Source organism: Halyomorpha halys, unplaced genomic scaffold (assembly GCF_000696795.3).
Source record: "Halyomorpha halys isolate HHAL.00 unplaced genomic scaffold, Hhal_1.1 Scaffold3916.1, whole genome shotgun sequence".
Classification (NCBI taxonomy): domain Eukaryota; kingdom Metazoa; phylum Arthropoda; class Insecta; order Hemiptera; family Pentatomidae; genus Halyomorpha; species Halyomorpha halys.
In genome coordinates this window covers 15,642-22,910 of record NW_027105686.1, presented here as the reverse complement: position 1 = coordinate 22,910, position 7,269 = coordinate 15,642, and the positions used below count along the sequence as shown (strand labels likewise).

At 36.5% G+C, this 7,269-nt stretch overlaps 2 non-coding genes across 2 annotated transcripts; one reads left to right on the top strand and one right to left on the bottom strand.

Moving 5' to 3' along the window:
* Positions 1-3,253: 3,253 nt before the first annotated feature.
* Positions 3,254-3,374, bottom strand: LOC112211860 (U5 spliceosomal RNA). Its single transcript, XR_002945747.1, has one exon. It is a non-coding gene; the product is annotated as a U5 spliceosomal RNA (small nuclear RNA).
* Positions 3,375-4,884: 1,510 nt separating this feature from the next.
* Positions 4,885-5,006, top strand: LOC112211859 (U5 spliceosomal RNA). The gene has a single exon (XR_002945746.1). It is a non-coding gene; the product is annotated as a U5 spliceosomal RNA (small nuclear RNA).
* The last annotated feature ends 2,263 nt before the right edge of the window (positions 5,007-7,269 follow it).

Genomic DNA, 7,269 nt, shown 5'->3' with positions numbered 1-7,269 from the left:
AAATCTCCCGCCATGTGTGACGTCATCAAAATGCTGGCTTCTGATTGGCTCCTCACGGAAGTGTCCCAGCTCGCCCGTATTCTCTCTACTGCCGATGGTGCTGCTATCTAGCGGTCACCGTCTGAACTAACAACCCTGCACTCTGGTGGCAAGTCGAGGAACTCCCTCCACAAAAAAATGTCCCAGCTCCCCCATATTCTCACTACTTACGAAATTATCTTAATTTTAAAACATTAATGGAAAACAATTTCTTAGCAACTAGTGAAATTATTAGATATGATGGGGAAGGTGTCCTTGACATGCGCACTGCGCGGCGTTGGTCTAAAAAAATTAGCAGTGAAGACACAACGTTTGAAGGAAGTAAAGGCCTTCGGGCGACCATTAATGGATATTGATGAAGTTCTGCAGGAAGCTATTGAGTCAAATCCACAAGTACTCGCGAACTTGCCGGAGACTGTGGTTTGTCGGAAGATGCTGTTAGTCGGTGAGAAAGAGCAGCAGACTGGTCCCTCACGTACTTACTCCTCACCAATCAGCTAAAAGGCTAGAAATTTGTGAAAATTTATTGGAAAACCTCTTAGGCATGAGATTTTACCGGAAGATTGTCACCTGTGATGAAAAGTGGGTTTACTGGGGAAATCCGAATACCCGTGAGCAATGGCTAGATCATGGCCGAACCGCTTTTCCGGTTGTTGCAAGAAAGAAATTATAAAAAAAAATTCTATGCTTTGCGTTTTTTGGAATTTTGAAGATGTTATTCATCATAAATTTGTTCCTGATTGATGTTCTGTGAATTCTGAACTCTACTGCAAACAACTGGAAAGATTGCACGGGGAGTTATCGCAGCTTTATCAACCACAAAGTTTTATTCCAACACAATAATATGCATGAATAATAACTCCAACACAACGTCCTCACTCTTCCCGTCGAAACAAAGAAAAATTTAAAGACCCTAAAGGGTTCGAACTCTTGCCTCATCCACCACCATATAGTCCGTTGAAATTGCGGTCCAAGAGTTCTTTGTCAGCAATACTAAAGAATGGTATCAGCGTGGGATGGAGCAATTGGCTAGCAGATGACTAATGACGATAGATAGCGATTGTATTAATTGCATTTTATATCAAAGAAATAATAATACAAATATTTTGTTGAAAACGATAACTTACAACTATATGTTGGTAACTATTGAACGTAAATGTCTCTATTATGGCTCATGTTTTAGCGAATTTACTCTACATTAAATGATGTTCTTTTAAGTTTTCTAGTGTTGTAAGTAGTTTTAAAGATATAGAACTCTAAATGAAAAATTAGTTTTGTACTATAAACTTTACACGAAAACACATTTCAGTCAGTCCTTAAACGCATTATACACGATATCAAAGAATTTTATGAATAAATAAAGGAAAAATAATGATTTCGGAAAAGCCGAGCCGCCTGTTCGCATCAAGGCAAAACTGGTGGTTCTTAAACTGTATTCAAGGCAGAAACAAAATTTATAAATGGAATATGGTCCGCGTGCGGTGAAATTAAACTCAAATAGTATCCACCATATAGTACGTTGAAATTACGGTCCAAGAGATCTTGGTCTACAATCCCAAAGAATGGTATCAGCGTGGGATGAAACAATTGGCTAGCAAATGACGGTGGATAACGATGGACTATTAGTCTATTGTATTATTTGAATTTTATATCAAAGAAATAATAATACAAATATTTTGTTGAAAACGGTAATATTTTTTATACACCCCTATGTTATCATTTAATTGTTTACTTTTTTGTTTTAATTGAATTGCTGATTTAATAAACAGTAAATTATATGTTATACGTTAAATTCATATCGGCGGATACGGGTTGCCTTGGATGATGACGGCACAAAAGATGCTTCTCAGAGATACGGTTATTTTACCCACAAAAGACACTGACGAATCAATTAACATAATGTGACACGACCCAATTAACCGTAAACCGCCGGAACTGGAGTATTCAGATCCTACGGGGGAGGAATATGTATCAGGAGCAGAGGCCTGAGGAAGACAACTTATAAGGAGCTTTATCAACTTAGCCTGTTTGTTAGGTCTCGATCCTCTTTGTGCCGCCTCATCGTTAATTAATTCGCATATAAACATCACAGGTTCGCTAAATACATAGAAACAGGTCAGCACCAGATGTGTCAAGTCCCTGTGTGTGTACAAAGAGGGAATAGTTACCGCCTAATGTAACCGGGAATAATACAATACGAACACAGCAATAATAACACGATACTATTATACAGGCGAGAGCAACATTACTAAACCAATATGAGTTATATTTCTAGAGTATTATTGAAAGCTTCAAGAGGAACATCGACAAATTCGAAAGGCTAAAGAAAAATTTAATAAGTTTGGTACCAACCGGAAAGATAGTGTATATGTGAATAAGAGCTCAAGAGGAGAATAAATAAATTCAACCATTTTTGATTACTTTAATGAAAACTTTATATTGTTAAGATTTAAAATTAATGACTGCTAACCACATTGAAAGAGAATAAAAATGGTGTCTGTTGTAGAAAGCATCTTGATTTTAAAACTAACTACAACACTAAAACAAATTAATTGGACATTACTTATAGAAGAGTAAATTTGCTAAAGTTTGAGCTCTAATATTGTCCCTCTATTTTTGTCAAATAGTTCTTGAGATATAAGTATAAGGTTTCGTCAAAAATCAGTATTTACAATTACTTTGGGAAATCTATATCTTAGAAACCCTTAAACATACAGAAGGGGTGCAGATAGCCGCGGGGAAAGGCTACTACCTCCAAGGACCCGAGTTTTCCTAAATTGGGTACCCTTAATTGGGTAAAAATCTGGTGGTAGAGCGTGATTGACTAAATCACCTCCTTGCACAACCGGTGGTCTAGTAACAGTACTCCCGAACAAAGTACTGAACCCCTAACCACTTCATGGGTTGTAGCAGTACAGATTTAAGTAATTTAATGTGCCGTACAGATGTCTATTAGCACTCAATACATGATATTAAAGAATAAACGATTTATTTCCTTGCTTTTCACAATAAAGCACTCACTAATTCACGTTTCTTTCTGTTTTTAGAGGGGTCGATAAAAAGAAAATAAATATATAAAAATAGGGTTCAGATATAAGAGTGTGATCTCGGAATCATCCGATACTACGAAGACACTAAAATGAGGTATTAGATAAACCTCTCACACAACGCACCAAATTTCCGACGATTCATTTTGTTTTGATGGGTCATTAATGACCCCACCAAAGGCGGGGTACTAACAAATAATTCAATATAGACTCATCAAAAGTCCCCCTCCACGGAAATCTTTAGTAAAAGGCGAAAGATTTATTCGCTTTGAAGGGAGACCAGAGTTACCCACCAATTTGTAAGAAGAGGGTATAGTTGAAGCGCCGGCGATCTTCCTGAGCGGGAGGTACCAGGCCTTCCAGGACACTCTCTGGTGAGATTGAGTTCTTTAAGAACTGCAGTCTCCATGCTATCACTTGTTTCCTAATCTTATTATTTACTATTTCTCAGATGAACCGGATTTTGACTCCTAGCTCAGTATTAGTTGATTAAGTATCGTATATAGTATAATCTGGTGCAGTCTATCTTGGCGCCACCTGCTGACCGCAACAAGCGTTATCAGGACTCATTTATACCAAGGCTGTGTCTGGAATTACCTCACAGTCAATAGCAGTCTACAAATACAAATACTACAAATATTAAATACAATACTAACTACAAATATTTTGTTTTTTTTAAGAACAAAAATAAAAAGATAAGAAATGTAATGAATTAAAAGAATTACAGAATGATTAGAAAATAACTTACAATATAGATACATAAATAATGTTGGAAGAAAATGAGTAATCTAAGTATTATAAGAAGATTAAGGCTGTATGGGAATAAGTAATATTAAAATTGTGACAGAGGAATAAACAAGAAAATAAATAAAAAATGCAATTGGTTCTAAGTCAAATAGGTGTTAAACATTAGTGACAGCATTCCAACCAACTTCCTGATATACACAAAAATATAAGAATTATTACTTAATCATGGTTAATACATATTAATTTATAAAATAAAAAATATATAGAATTTAAAAAATAATTAATAAAGTTATAAACAGCTTATCCTAACAAACATATTATCTTTAAATATTAAAATATTTAAAACAGGACTGGAATTACAAATAAAAAAAAATTGAAAAATTACGTCGTATTAAGACGTAATATCCAAGCAGTTGATCGCCCGGAAAAACTGTCTCCTATCCTTGTAAGTACCGATACTAGTACTGTAAATATCGTATAAAATGTATCGATACCACATTATGAAACTTTTTAGGCTTAAGTTGTGGAACTTTATAACGAACGAATAACTAAATAACTCCAATCCAATCATTTTTTAAATGACCATTTCCTACCCAGAATATTTACCCCAAGCGCATATTTTACCTGGCAGGAGGATATCCTTTCCCTGAGTCTCTTAATTTCTCAAAACATTGCCTTGCTATAATGATTTCTAATGATTGACAATATATATTTTTAAAATAAGGAATTACTGATCTGTGAGGTCATGACAGACATAGCCTTGCTATAAATGAGTCCTAATAACGCTTGTTACGGTCAGCAGGTGGCGCCAGGATAGACTGCACCAGACTATATTATATACAATACTTCATCAACTAATACTGAGCTAGGAATCAAAATTCGGTTCATCCGAGAAATAGTAAATTATAAGATTAGGAAACAAGTGATAGAATGGAGACAGCCGTTCTTAAAGAACTCAATCTCACCGGAGAGTGTCCTGGAAGGCCTGGTACCTCCCGCTCAGGAAGATCGCCGGCGCTTCAACTATACCCTCTTCTTACAAATTAGTGGGTAACTCTGGTCTCCCTTCAAAGCGAATAAATCTTTCGCCTTTTACTAAAGATTTCCGTGGAGGGGGACTTTTGATGAGTCTATATTGAATTTTTTGTTAGTGCCCCGCCTTTGGTGGGGTCATTAATGACCCATCAATTCAAAATTTATCGCCGAAACATTAGGACGTTATGTGAGAGGTTTAACTAATACCTCATTATCGTGTCTTCTTAATATCGGATGATTCCGAGATCATTCTTATATCTAAACCATATTTTTTTTTTTTTTTCCGGCCCTTCTAGAAACAGAAAGAAACATGAATTAGGGAGTGCTTTATTGTGAAAAGAAAGGAAATAAATCGTGTTGTGTATTACCTTTTTCTACCTTTGGTATTTTAAGGTTACCTGTAATGTTTATTGTTATTTATGAAATATCCATTCTGAATGGTACTTTTTTTTTAAATCCGAAGGTGAGAATAAAAAACTCTGGTCTCCCTTCAAAGCGAATAAATCTTTCGCCTTTTACGTCAGGAGGACTTTTGATGAGTCTATATTGAATTTTTAATATAGGTGAGGCGAGAATTATGAGAAAAATACGCATTTTTCTATTGCTATAACAATTAGTATTTAGAGTTTCTTGTGGTGGAAATAATAATTATAAATTTTGTTGTGGAAGATTTCTGATTGATCATGTGTATTAATAAATGGAATATGGTCCGGGTGCGGTCAAATTGAACTCAAATAGTAATATACTGTATTACTATTCTACCCAGGCTTCTAAATTGGGTACCCTTAATTGGGTAAAAATCTGGCGCTAGAGCATGATTCTGACCAAATGCACAACCGTTGGTCTAGTACTCCCTAACAAAGTACTGAACCCCTGACTCCCTTCATGGGTTGTAGCGGTACAGATTTAAGTAATTTAATGTGCCGTACAGATGTCTATTAGCACTCAAATTAAAACTAGGTTAATGTATCATTCAGTAGTTTATTACGTTTATCATGGTAGGAGTAATAGTTTTCATAGGAACCAATTGCGTACATCAATCTCTCTCCTCGTTCCCCAAATTCCCCTGGGTTGATTCGCTACCCTACTAACATTATTCCCCCTGTCTACTCCCCTCCCTGTATTGGCGCCCCTCAAAACCAACTAGGTTACAGTCTCCCCACCTGCATATCATTTCATCCCTTGGAATTGGAGTAATAGAGTATATTTATTTTGGTTAAATTTTCTCTTTCTTTTACTATTATAATTCATATTAAGGATAATTATAACTATCAACATTAATTTTATTCCATATTATTCATAAATTAATTTTACTCAAAATCTAGTGCCTTATTTTTTTTTTTTTTCAAAACCCCTTCAAAATTTTAATGGCGTATTTATAAACAATGAACTTTCTCCTTTTTCTGTAGAACATCTACATTCTAAGGAGTCTTTTGGAGTGTATTATTTTTGTTGTCAGAATTTATAAAAGTGTATAATGTGTTGGGGCACACATTATTTCTGAATTTAACAAACTTAAATCTGATAAAAACTTAATCCTAATACTACGTGACCTTACGTAGTGTGTTGCCAACACACCGGTGGGGGGGGGGAGGTGTTAACGTGTAGAATAACGGATTCGTACCGGTACCGTACTGAAGTGAATCGCAAAATTTGATGTGTTGTCGCTTGATGAACTCCGGCACAGTAGGCAACTCCAACAATTGATGCAGCTCCGGTGGCCTCTTCCTCCTCTTGTTGCTGTGCGTACGATTTTCCTCAACATCGAATCCTGAAAAGTTTGAAGAAGGCGCTGGGTTCCATCTGATATGTGGGTAAACAATGGTGCCCCATATAGTAGTGTTGGTATATCTGGAGCTTCAATCACAATGAGAGAGCCGGAGAAGTGAGGAGATGGTTAAGACGACATGACTTTCGTCTGACTGTTCTCGCTTTATGCCCAAATATACGATAGAGTTGGAAGGTGAGCTGACCGTATTATTCACATGGAGAGTCTTCGGCAGTCTTGATCTCTTGTCCGCTGTGTGCGCGAACACAACACAATCCGTTTTGGCTGCATTGTCTGAGATGTTCAAGTAGCCCAGCTTTTGAACCATCTCAGAGTATACTGCTTCAGCCTGATGTAGAGCTGTCTCGGCGTTCAGCAGTATAAATTGAAAACAAGACTAGCGAAAGGAATGCTCCTTGAGGCACTCCGCAAGTCAGTGGGATAGATGTTGAGTGTTCTTCACGAACCCGCACAGCGACGGTCCTGCTGTTTAGAAATGAGGCGATCACACTGTAGAGTTGTTCCAGGCACTCTAGATCCACGAGCTTAACATTAAACATTAACTATGGTTCTATGTATTTTTGATTGAAAGGATTGGATACGTTTGATGTTCGACGGTTTAGCTGTTCCCCA